The sequence below is a fragment of the Nomascus leucogenys genome, chromosome 13 (assembly GCF_006542625.1).
Source record: "Nomascus leucogenys isolate Asia chromosome 13, Asia_NLE_v1, whole genome shotgun sequence".
Taxonomy (NCBI): Eukaryota; Metazoa; Chordata; class Mammalia; order Primates; family Hylobatidae; genus Nomascus; species Nomascus leucogenys.
The window spans coordinates 99,727,819-99,739,885 of NC_044393.1; the positions used below are offsets into that span (position 1 = coordinate 99,727,819).

A 12,067-nucleotide genomic window follows, 5' to 3' on the forward strand; every position below is an offset into this window, starting at 1 on the left:
TTTAATGTGAAAAGTGGTATCTCTTCTGCAACAGAAGGTAAAACAACTAAGGCTCATGGAAGCACGTGGAGTGAATTAAGAGGCCATCCTGCGGCTGAGGCAGGAGAATGGCGTGAACCCGGGAGGCGGAGCTTGCAGTGAGCCGAGATCGCGCTACTGCACTACAGCCTGGGTGACAGAGCGAGACTCCGTCTCAAAAAAAAAAAAAAAAAAAAAAAAAAAACAGAGGACAGCCCACTTGTCAATGAGCTACGGTGCTACACCTACTGGACTTCAACTTCTCGTTTTCCACATAAGATGTGTATCTCTACAGAACAGGGACACTGCTTCATTTTTCAAGCTGCAATCACAAGCACAACAGCTCACTTCGTTTTCCTGATGGCCTTAAGCACCAAAGCTTTCCCACGGGCTCCTTGGCCCCTGCCAGCTGTGTGGTGGCTGCTCAGTCACTTAACCCTCTGTGAGCCTCAACATTCTGTTATAACATGGGGCTAATGGACATTTCCTCACAGGTGTAGGGTGTGGACTGAACGGGCTAGTATGTGAAGACGTTCAGTATAGTACTCAGCACTAACAGCCAAGAAGAACAAATGCTTAAAATTTCCACGCTATACTGACCAAACCAGAAGCCAACAGAAATTGATTCTTTTTTTCATTTTGGAGACAGGGTCTTACTCTGTTGCTGAGGCTCGAGTATAGTGGTGTGATCACGGCTCACTGCAGCCTCAACCTCGTAGGCTCAAGTGATCCTTCTGCCTCAGCCTCCTGAGTAGCTGGGATCACAGGCATATGCCACCATGTTCGGCTAATTTTTAAATCTTTTTGTAGAGATGGGATCTTGCCATGTTGCCCGGGCTGGTCTCAAACTCTAGGCCTCAAGTGATCCTCCTGCTTCAGCCTCCCAAAGTGCTAAGATGAAAGATTTATTGTTTTAATTTCATCTACATACACTGTTGACCTGTCCGCAGGTCACTGAGGAAGTCTCAATTCCATCCTTCAGAGATCTCATATAATATTCCAAATAGACATGATACTCATACAATGCATTAAAGAGCAGTGCCCTGGGTGAGCTCGGGAGGGGCCTGACACTTTTGTGGTTTTGCCGACCTTCTTCGCAATGACGAAGGCTTCTAAAACTTGGCTTTCTTAAGAACACGTGCATGGAGCTGTTTATAAAGCAATTTAAAATCATACTTGGAAAATTATCCGTAATTATAGATGGCACAAGGTGTTCCAATTAACCAATAAACAGGATACAAAGAGACTAACACAATCTAGTTTTAATTTGCAGGAAAAAACCTCTCAGGGGTCTCGAGTACCTTTGAAAATTTCTTTCCTTTTAATTGATATGCAATTTGCTCAAACTATGATTAATTTTAAAATTTACATTTTAATAGGATTTTCAACACATTTCAAAGCAAATGTGATAATTAGGTAAGAAAAGATGGGAAAGAAAATGTTCATAGATAAGTTTTTAGAATAGCGGGCAGGCCCGACCTGCTCTAAGAGACTCTGGCAGTCTATACCAAGGAGCACATCTGTGTTCCCCAGAATGGGAAGCTGGTTCCTCTGATGCCTCACTGCTTTCTACACAGCTTTACTCTGATTTTCAGTAATTAAGTTGATTGTGAGGCTTTTAAAATTAATGCTGATATCTACTGCGTCAAGAAGGGTCCAGCTTCTGAAATACGGTCCTCGAGACTCTTCTCCGTCCAGGCCCAGGCCTCCCTTGCCAGCTGCATGACTCCTTCCTCCCTGAACTCATCCTTCCATGCCCCTCCCTGCCCCCGCACTCCTTCGACTTCAGAGGAACAGTTGCCCACCATCGCCATGGAAGGACTGTTTTCTGGAGGAAATGAACTGCTCCAGAAATAAAACAGACAGATAGGAACATGGGGCCTCCACTGAAAAAGATGGTTGGCCTACTGCTCTCCAGTGAAGCCCGCCAAGCAAGAAGCCTGCCCGTGAACTCGGTGTGTCTGTGCCAACTGTTAGCAGTCACTCTTAATTATGAACGAATGGGCAGCCATCTGACAGGGCCTTGAATGCTGAAGTCACACAAGTCCCAGTTTTAGACAGATCTCACTAGAAGGGTGAGGGAAAAAAAAATCTTCCAAAAAGTGGAACAAAAAGAAAAATTGAAAAAACGATGGGAAAAGAATATTAAAGATCAACTCAGGGGATCTCAGAGCTGCTCGCTTAAGTTCCGGAGAAAAGCAAGCACTGGGAAGAAAATGATTGAGGAAAGAACGCAAGGAAGGCTAGGCGCAGTGGCTCTGGGAGGCTGCAGTGCTGAGGATCGCTTGAGCCTCGGGGTTCAAGACCCATCTGGGCAACATAGTGAAACCCTGCCTCTACAAAAAAATAAAATAATTAACTGAATGTGGTGGTGCACACCTGTAGTCTCAGCTACTTGGAAGGCTGTGGCAGGAGGATCACTTGAGCCCAGGAACTGGGGGCTGCAGTGGGCTGTGACTGCACTACCATACTTCAGCCTGGGTAACACAGTGAAACCCTATCTCTAAAATAAATAAATAAAAATTTTAAAAAAGAAACAATGCAAGGACTAGAGAACTGGATACTAGGAGTGTCGGGTTCCAGCGGGACATCACCTTCCTGGCACCATGAACTGCCCACAAGACACATGATGATGGAATTTTAGGGTACCAGGTAGAAAGCAAGAGCCACAAAAGCTTCAGAGGGGAAAAATAAAATCACATGTAAAGGCTGGGGGTTTTAAAAAAACATCACATTTCTCTTGATCAGCACTGGTAGCTAGAAGGAATGGAATGATATTAGTACCTTCGAAATTCTTAATAAAAATGATTTCTGTTATGGAATTCTAGACATAGCAGTCAACAGGTTGAATGTAAGTGATATATAAAATTTCAAGTAACACACATTCCCACGCATCTTTTCTTGGGAGGTTTTATGGACTCGGTGTGTTTGGTTCAATGGCTCAACAGGGTGTTTCTGTGGAATATGACAAGAGCAAGGCACAGGAGAAAGAGATGATGTCTTTATTGTCAGTTTTTTTGGTACCACTTGACAGATACTATTAATACGTGCTTTGAAAAACTCTCAGCCACTAGTCTGCTCTGCTCCAGCACGTTGCCGAGCACAAGCCTGTGCGTGGCAGGGCCTGCCATTCTCCCTCCCTGTTCTTAGCGTTTTCATCTTTTCTAGAATATTCACATGCTCTCATTTCTTCTGTCCTTGATGCCACATCAAGTGATCCTATGTATAAATTTTGCCTACTGAGGAATCTTTCCGCATTTCGATTATTATCGGCTATCCCACCTAGTTTCAAGTCATCTGTAAATTAGATGACGCATCAACAAAATCAATATTCAAGTCATCGTTCCAAAGCTGAAGAGCGTGGGGCACAAGAATGCTCTAGCGTACCCCCAGTTTCTCAGTTGGGGCTCCCCAGAAGGCAGAGTGTATTTGGGAATGTGATGCCAGGGAGCAGAAGTACAGGAAGGGAGGAAGGAGACGGGTGGGCGGGTGAGTCAGCGCAGGACGTGTTCCTGAGCCGCCGCCGCAGGGCCCACTGATGCTGATGCAGCGAGATCTTCCTCGGACTGCATGTAGCTGCTAGCTCCTATCCTCCCCTGGCGGAGGAAGCTGGGGCACATGGCATGGTCCTGAGCCGAGAGCCGTCCCACTGCCCCTGCACAGAGTGAGGAGTGCTGGACTATGGGTTGATGTGAATGGATTTGGAAATGGCCCACGAGAGGCATCCAACACGATTAGAAACCTTGCTTCAGGTGTTGACTGAGATTTAAATATTAATTGATTTGCTTGGCTGCCAAGCTGCAGCTCTGCGTCTCATCCTCTGGGATCTCGTGCCAGGCTCTGCCAGCCTAGTCTAGCTGGAATCCAGATGTGCCTGTCATGGCACGGCCATCTATGCAACAGCCACAAAAGAAAGGCAGGTGAATCTGTAAATTTTTTTTTGGTCAATTCATGACTGATTCCATTCATTCATAAATCTCAGCTGGGATTGATACCACATTCCCCAGCCTCTGCTTTTTGAGAAATCTATCTGCTCTTTCATCTCTGGCCTCCGAAATCAGACCTCTTCTCTGCAATTCCTCCAACATCACGAACAGGTTAGGAATCTCCTTTGTAAGTTCCCTTTAATGCTAGAATGTGATTCATCTGGATCAGAAATGAGACGTGGTTCGTGCTGACAGGTGCTCTCCGCAACTATTGTGGGCTTTAGTTTCCTCGAATCACTATTACTTTACCTCTTCCACTTTGAAGATCATTTTCCTTGATAATGAACAAAGTACAATTTGAGCTGAACAGTTCTGTTTTCTCTTTATTGACATCAGCAGCATCAGCCTGGAACAATAGGACCGGGGCTTCTCTTTCCTTCTTGCTTTTAAAATAATCAAGCGCCCCTTCCCTTTGTGCCTCTTAATTTTAACACTAAACTAGGATTGTCCTGGGCAACTCCCTCCTATTCAAGCTCTCCTTTTACTTTATTTTTGATCGTGTGCTCTGCATTCTATATTCTCTACTCATTCTTTGAGGTGGGTGGATCACTTGAGGTCAGGAGTTTGAGACCAGCCTGGCCAACACGGTGAAACCAAGTCTTTACTAAAAATACAAAAATTAGCTAGGCGTGGTGGTGCCCACCTGTAATCCTAGCTTCTCAGGAGGCTGAGGTGGGAGAATTGCTTCAAGTGAGCCGAGATCACGCCACTGCACTCCAGCCTGGGCGACAGAGCGAGACTCTGTCTCAAAAGAAAAAATAGAGCTTGGCAAACAGCCACTTATTTGGATACTTGCTTGTTTTTTTGTTGGCATTATTCAAAATCACATTGCCTGGAATAATGTAAGCAACAAAAGGAAGTTGTTCTGGATTATAACCCAAAGTATAAAATAAATATCCATAAATCCATACTGAAATAGATGACTGAATAAATAGACAGATGGAGAAGAGACAAATCTCCCTTGCAGAAAAATCCCAACTAACTCACGTAGCTGCTCAGCCCTCACGGAGGTGAAGTGTCACTCCCCATGGCTAAGTGTGGGCTGTACGTGGTGACTTCCTTCTTGGGACTATGGCATGGAAAGGAGGAAGAAGAGGAATCTCACGGTGGAAAAATCTGGCACAGCTCAGCCAGGTAATGGAGAGTGGTAAGTCACACAGGCAGTAAGCGCCCTGGAGACAGTGTGATGAAAAGGGCACTTTACCTCTCTCTAGTCTTCCTCCTCCAAAGCCACATTCCCAGTCTAATCACGATAAATCATCACGCAAATCTCAGTAGAGGGCATTCTGGAAAAGACCTGACCGACACTCCTCAAAACCGTCAAGGTGTCAAACACAGGGAGCGTCTGTCTGAGAAGCTGGCCCACCTAAGGAGGCATGATGATGAGACGTGATGGGGTAACCTAGATGGGATCCTCCAACAGAAAACGGCATTATGTAAAAACTAAGGAAATCTGAGGAAAGCATGGACTTTAGCAAATAATCACGTATCAATATTGGTTCATTAACTGGGACAAATATAGACCACACTAATGCAAGATGTCAAAATTAAACTGGGTGTGGGGTATATCCAAACTCTCTGCACTAGCTTTGCCATGTTTCTGTAAATCTAAAACTCTTATAAAATAAAACACTCGTTAAAAAAAAAAAAAGCTATCATTTGTAGAGTGTTGCTAAAAGAAGTCACATTGCCACTGTGAGGAAAAGCCTAGATCATTCCTAATGCTTCCCCCCCATCCTAGGGTGTGAGAATTCCATTATGAAATTTTATTTATTTTGGGGCCTCTCATAATTCTCGAGGTGTCATCTTTTGGAATCACTAACTGATGTGGTTTGGCTGTGTCCCCACCCGAATCTCATCTTGAATTGAAGCTCCGATAATTCCCACGTGTCACGGGAGGGACCCAGTGGGAGGTAACTGAATCATGGGAGGAGTCTTTCCCGTGCTGTTCTCATGACAGTGAATAAGTCTCACAAGATCTGATTTTTTTTTTTTTTTAAGACAGATTCTTGCTCTGTCGCCCAGGCTGGTGTGCAGTGGCGCAATCTTGGCTCACTGAAACCTCTGCCTTCTGTGTTCAAGCGATTCTCCTGCCTCAGCCTCCCGAGTAGCTGGGACCACAGGTACCCACCACCAAGCCCAGCTAATTTTCATAATTTTAGTAGAGACGCTTGTGCCATGTTGGTCAGGCTGGTCTCAAACTCTGGGCCTCAAGTGATCCACCCGCCTCGGCCTCCCCAAGTGCTGGGATTACAGGCGTGAGACACCGCACCCAGCAATCTGATGGTTTTATAAAGAGGAGTTCCCCTGCACAAGCTTTTTCTGCTTGCAGCCATCCATGTAAGACATGACTTGCTTCTCCTCGCCTTCCACCATGATTGTGAGGCCTCCCCAGTAATGTGGAACTGTGAGTCCATTAAACCTCTTTTCCTTTATATCAGTCTCAGGTATGTCTTTATTGGCAGCATGAAAACAGGCTAATACACTAACTGATACCTATCTTTCTTTGAATTCCTGGGCTTATCTGGAAGGGAAGGGGATGTCCCCCCTCTCTACTGTGCCAGTCATTAAGTTACTGTCTCGGCTCCACGCCCACCCCTCTAACTTGGCGTGGTGACGCTGGGACTTTGCAGACCCTGTTTTGGTGTTGCCAACTGGCTCTATTTCAGGTTCTGACAATAAAGGAGTCTAGGGAGGGACTCAAAGCTGGAGCAGGAAGAAGGGCTTGCTCCTCCCGTCAGCGGCTAGTAGGGCTCCTGTCTGCCTGCGGCTCCTGTGAGCTCCACCCAGGCACTGCCTTACCTGGGCACCGGGGCACCTCCTGTAGCAGCAGCTGAATACAGTTTGTTGTTTTCCCATTTTGTGCAAAATGAGGTTCCTCAAGCCCCAACTCCCACCCAGAGACATAAGTACCAGCTAGAAGGCACGTGCCAGGACCCACTCTCCTCCACGACACTGTAGAGTACACTAGACTCACTCAGCATCGTGGTAAAACATGGGTCACTGAACCTCATCCCCCCGTTTCGGATTCGGGTCTGAGATTGGGTCCGATGAGCTGCATTTTTATAAGTTCCAATTGATGCTGAAGCTGCTGGTCTGGGAACCAGACTTTGACAACACTGCCTTAGAGGTCTTTATTTATCCTTTCAGTTACCAGTTAACTTCGATCCAGTTAACATTTGCTTATGCTCTTTTTCTGTTCAAATAACTGGTGTGGCTTCTGTCTCCTGACTGAACCTTGACTGACCAAGAAACTGGCACCATGGCCGGGCACGGTGGCTCACACCTGTAGTCCCAGCACTTTGGGAGGCTGAGGCAGGCAGGTCAAGAGGCCAGGAGTTTGAGGCCAGCCTGGCCAACATGGTGAAACCCTATCTCTACTAAAAATACAAAAAATTAGCCAGGTGTGGTGGCGGGTGCCTGTAATCCCAGCTACTCAGGTGGTTGAGGCACAAGAATTGCTTGAACCTGGGAGGCAGAGGTTGCAGTGAGCCAAGATCGTACCACTACACTTCAGCCTGGGTGACAGAGTGAGACCCTGTCTTTAAAAAAAAGAAAAAGAAGAAAAAAGAAACTGCCAAGACTGGTTCCCAGAAACAGAGGACTTGGAATTGGTTTCCCATCCATGGGTTTAACACAGTGGTGAATTCTTTGTCAGTGGGAAATCAGATTCCTGTAATCCAGGGCAGGCCATGGCATTGTGACTAAACAAGCCATCATCTGTGCCTGTGATGACATCTGGGTGCCAGGGCCCACATGGCCACTGTACCGGCCACTGTGGCAGAAGCCAGGACCAAAGGACTCAGTATGACCGCATCCTGTGAGCGCGCTGGGGCCTCTGAGAAAACCACAAGCCCAGGTCGGGGACCTGCACCCACAGACAGAGAACCCAACAGCCTCTATGGCAGTCCCCAGAGAATCTATTTCTTGTAGCTACGGGGCTGTTTCCAAAATCAAACACAAAGCGTAACTCCGCGGGGTGTGGACGCACAGGTGGAATTGGTGGCATCGCCGGGTTTGATGGGAAAGCCGGGCATGGATCTGGAAGGGGTGGGACCCTGGCACTGGACAGAGGGACATCTGACTGGACTCAGATGAAGCTGAGATTCCAGATCCGGGAGTTCCTCCGAGCCTCCCATGGCAGTGGAAACAGCTGGCTCTCCAGTGTCTAGGAATCAGCTTTCTTTACTCGAAAGCCCAATGACAGGCTTTCCTGGGGCAGACGCCTAGCGCGGGCCTCTCACCCTCCCAAAGAAAACCCCAGCCGGCCCTTGCCGCCCCTTGACCTGTAACTGGGGACAGGTTTCCGCATGCTGCAGGGGAGGAAACCACTTATATGCAAAACAAACTGTGAGATCTTGCCATTTCACAGCTGCAGAAACCAAAGAAGTATGTATGGAAATAGGTGCTAGTAATGTTAGGACAAAGACGAGAAATTTAACACCAGTTTGGTGGGACTGATTGCTATGAGTGGTCTTACTAGAAATTGTTCATTAACGTTTTGTGCACGCAGCTGGCAGTGGCTCTAACCACTCACTTGGTTGACTGCCTGAAGTGCAGGGCACTGCTGAGTCTGTGTTTAATGAGGCTGAGATGCCAGGCTTCTGTGGCACAGTGGACTATACAGGAGGAATCCACAGGCTTCGGGAGACAGGGACATCGGCATGGATTTGTCATGTGCCACCTGCACATTCCATACCCAGAGGACACTCCCTCCTGGAGCCCCTGAGGAACGTACAGGTGAGGGGCCCCTTCAATCGGAAAAGTGAACTTGTCACTGCAGCAGCTGTTCCCAATGTAGTATCTTGGGGGATCCGCAGCCCCTGTCTGGGCACATACTCCTTTCTCTATACCAATCTATAAGGACCCCTAGACGGAGTCTACTTTACTTGGCAACAGGACACTTTCACTCGTGTGTCTCAAGGTTGTGGCACCCCTGCTCTCTCCCTTATTATGGTCTGCAGAGAAGCTGGCCATCTTCACACTGCACATTGCCACACTGGCCCATGCGCTGATGGTGGTGTGGGCTGGACTGGACAGGCAGGAAATAGCAGAGCTCTAGGTGCCTCTGTGAGATATGTGCAGGGCAGAGCGTGAGGGACAGACCCTGCAGAACCAGGGGTCTCACCCAGAACGGCCTGAATCACTGGAGACACCCCTCCGATGGGAGCTTCAAGTTGTCGCTCCAGATTTCACCTGCCACTGCAACCACCAGGCAGGTGTTTTGGAGGCAACGTGCACCACATGTGTGCGTGCTCCTCTGACACAGGTACTGAGTGACACTAAAAGCTGTTTTCAGAGAGGCCCAGGGCAAGATCAGGCATGTGGCGAGTCCAGGCTGCTCTTCTGTGTGGCCTTAGGACCCAGCAAGGTTGATATCAGGGATGCTGTAGGAAGCCTCCACCAAAAGGAAATTTACAGAGCACACATTGAGGGTTCTGAGGGAAGATTAACCCCAAAACAACCATGCCTTCTCCTGTAGATAATGACTTTCCCGCTGGGAAACAGTTCCTGGCCGACTGCACCAGGCCCTTGTAGAGACGGAACAAGCTAGCCCCCAGACGCGGAGACCGTGCAACCTGAGCCTCCCATCACGAACAGGGAACTACCAGCACCCCCAAGCCAGATGCTGAGCATGCAGTGACCCTCTCTCACCAGGCAGAGACGGGGCTTGCCCAGGCCTGTGAAGTACACGGACACTGCACGGGTACGTGATGCAGCTCCTCTGACACCGGTGCCTCCCCTACCTCGATCCACACCCAGACTCGGGGGAGCTCCTTACGAGCCACTGACTGATGGAGAAAAAGCTGGGCTTGGTTTACAGGTGCTTCTCCTGCTGGGCTGGCCCCTGCTGGCACTCCACAGTGTGGCTCTTGAGGACAGTGGGGATTACATCCCCCAGCAGGCAGACCTCCCAGTTGGACATTTGATTTCCACTTTATCACGACTGAGATGGCCAGGACATATCTACATGGATCCCAGCGTGATTCCAGTATTAAACCGAGGGGAATCTCATGGAACCCAACTGCAGGGAGTCCAGTCGGCCTCTCAAGAGACCGAAGATGGAAGCAGAAAAGCCAAGCCCGAGACTGCTCTTCCCCCCTCATTCTGGCGGCACATCCTCGCATTCTGCTCTCCTCTCATTGGCTCTGTTCTACTCCTGTCTGCACACACTCTTTCAGCTTCCCTGCAAGTGGCTGGCCTTGGTCCCTAGAGCAGTTATGGCTCTGATGACGTCGTATCCTCAGAGTAACGTGGTCATTTTGAGTACTGTTCTGCAGCTTACTTTTTCTTTTCCTAATCAATGAATCAATGAATATATTCTTGACAAACATTTTCTCCATTATGCAGTATTCTATTATATGCCTATGCGAGGATTTATTTAACTGGCCTCTTCGGTTGTTTTGGGTATGCAGCTATTTTCTGTTTGCTTTCTTAGCTCTTGAGGGTGTGTCAATGGCTATTACTGCAGCCTGTGTTTAGAAAATACTCAAATCACCCCTTTTCAAATACATCTTTTACCCTGACTTAACCAATGCCAAACAACTTTCTCCCCCTATTTCCATGGTAATGCATCTCAGCTCCTCTCAACTTAGAGCCTCACAGGATAAACAGCTTCCCGGAGATGATGCTCACAGCTCCTGTTAATTACGGAAGTGATATTTACTGGATCAGTCACCTTGGATATCCATAAGGCATCGCATTTTTCATGTATTACTCACTTGACTTTCTTTAGGGTTTAGCCAAAATGAGTAATACGTGGAAAGCTGGGTAAAAGTCAAATCAGCTGTTACTTGTTATTATTTTTTGAGAGTCTTGCTTTGTTGGAGTCTTGCTCTGTCATCCAGGCTGGAGTGCAGTGGCACAATCTCGGCTCACTGCAGCCTCTGCCTCCTGGGTTGAAGCGACCCTCCAGCCTCAGCCTCCCGAGTAGCTGGGACTACAGGTGCCTGCCACCACACCCGGCTAATTTTAATTTTTGTATTCTTAGTAGAGACAGGATTTCACCATGTCGGCCAGGGTGGTCTTGAACTCCTAACCTCAAGTGATCTGCCCGCCTCGGCCTCCCAAAGTGCTGGGATTACAGGTGTGAGCCACTGTGCCCGGCCTACTGTCACTTATTTTTAAGTTGGTAGAAATGCCAGTGGTCAGAAGATCTGGTATTTTAAAAAGTAAACCTTCTGGGGGATGGGGGTGAGGCTGAAATAGGTTGAGCCAGTAGTTCCTTTATTTTGGGACTTCAGAACTTCTCATTATTTTGTTATTGAAACATGTAGTCACAGTTCTCGAGACCGCATCTCTTAAAACAACTGCCTACCGTTTTCCCTACTATAAGACTGTATTTGGATGCTTCCTTCTTTGTGCCAAACCATCAATAATCTTAGGGTTTTAAAAGTGACTCTGAAGGTTACCTGGTCCAAAGTGAACTCAGCAAAGACAGAGAATATAAAGCCAATTTGCAAAAATCAATTGTATTTCCATATGTTAACAAGAAACAATTGGAAAATGAAATTAAACGAAAGCAAAATCATTTTTGGTCATCCTGTAAGTCCTGGGTGGCAGGCACAGAATACAGGTAAGGGGCTCCAAGAGCCCGGAGAGCCCTCTGAGGATGCACGGCAGGTGTGGGGCATGGGAACAGAAGCAGGTCACACCTGGGGGTCCCTGGGGAGGTCTAAAGGGCCTGGTGGAGCAGGAAGAGCCTGGGAGGATCATCTAGGGCAGGGCTATGGGAGGGGGTGGATGCTCTCCAGGGCACCTTTCAGCCGGAGCTCCCGAGGGCTCAGGCTGAGGCAGCCCTTCCTGGGCCCTTGCTGGGTGTCTTCCCCCGCCCTGCTCTTCCTCTGATCCCTTCATGCTTCCTCCTGGGAGTGCATCCTTCATAAACCCATGAATTCTTGGTTTAGCATTTACTTCTGAGGAACTCGACTGAGGACAATCCTACTTGGAAACTATTTATATAGAAACAATACACTAAATGTACATGCACAGATATGTGTGTAGACACCCATTTGATTACATTGAATGTAGTTTGATCACGGTATTGAGTGTATTATTTAGGA

The 12,067-nt window shown here is 47.7% G+C and overlaps 1 protein-coding gene across 8 annotated transcripts in view; it reads right to left on the minus strand.

Moving 5' to 3' along the window:
- The window catches only part of PRKAG2 (protein kinase AMP-activated non-catalytic subunit gamma 2), a 324,996-nt gene that overhangs the window by 26,047 nt on the left and 286,882 nt on the right, over nucleotides 1-12,067 (minus strand). The gene's annotated exons all lie outside the window — the stretch shown is intronic.